The following is a 1244-nucleotide window of genomic DNA, read 5'->3' on the forward strand; positions in this document are numbered from 1 at the left end:
CAACTAGGTGGAACTCCACCTATAAAATGTTGAGTCGGGCAATCGAGTACAAGGTTCATTTAACACTTTTTTATAATATGAAATATCCACAAAATGCTTTACTTGAAGATGATTGGGCTAATTGTGAAAAATATATGCAGTTTTTACAATTACTATATGGTATGACACATTGTTTTTCTTTTGTATATAATCCTTGTGCTCATTCTTTTCTTAACAATGCATGTTTACTTGCACAACTTTTTGCGGAACACCGATCAGAACATGTTTATCGTGGATATCTTCCATCCATGGAGGATAAATGGCGTAAATATTACACCGATATTCCTATGATTTATATTTTTGCTTCCATTTTAGATCCTAGACAAAAATATGATGGCACCTTTTTATTAATTGATATTTATTATAGTAACATGAATTTTGAAGATGATGTTGAAACTTTTAAGAATAAGGTGACGGATGAGTTTTTTAATTTATATAATGTTTATGAAAGTAAATATGGAACCGTGTCTCGATTTGCCCCTTCTCAAACATCCAAAAATGTAAGTAAACGGGCCAAAGGTTTATTTGCACAAGCTGGTAACTTGATGTCTAAGTATTCAGGTACAAAATCATCATCATCTAGGAGAACTCAAAGCGATGTTTCGGAGTTGCAAATGTACTTAAGTTACGACTTCATGAAAGGCATGGACGATGAAGAGAAGTTTGGCCTCGACATCCTCGATTGGTGGAAATCACAAGCCGTGAAACATCCAATTTTGTCGGCAATGGCTCGTGATATTTTTGCTATCCAAGTCTCCTCCGTTGCTTCCGAAAGAGCTTTTAGTGCGTCGGGAAGAGTTCTAGACGATAGAAGAACAAGACTAAAACCCGAAACACTTGAAATGTGTGTTTGCTTCAAGGATTGGTTGGATGCCGAAACTCGTTCTCAAGATCGTACTTATGCACAAAACGACGACGATGAAGGAACGTCGACTTCTTTTAGTTCTCAATCCACTCAATTGGCGGATGAACTTGAACCTCTAGGAGACGAAGACGAAGATGAAGACGAAGGCGAAGACGAAGACGACTAATAATAATTACATGATTACATATTTACATTATACACTATTGTATTCTTTTTGTATTATCGAACTTCGTATTCCGTATAATAAATGAAGTTATTCAATATTCATACACTATTGTACGATTTTTAATTATCATTACTTATTTTGTAATTTTGTATTATTGAATTATCGTACATTCGT

The sequence above is a fragment of the Chenopodium album genome, chromosome 21 (genome assembly GCF_948465745.1).
Source record: "Chenopodium album chromosome 21, dcCheAlbu1.1, whole genome shotgun sequence".
In the NCBI taxonomy this organism is placed as follows: domain Eukaryota; kingdom Viridiplantae; phylum Streptophyta; class Magnoliopsida; order Caryophyllales; family Amaranthaceae; genus Chenopodium; species Chenopodium album.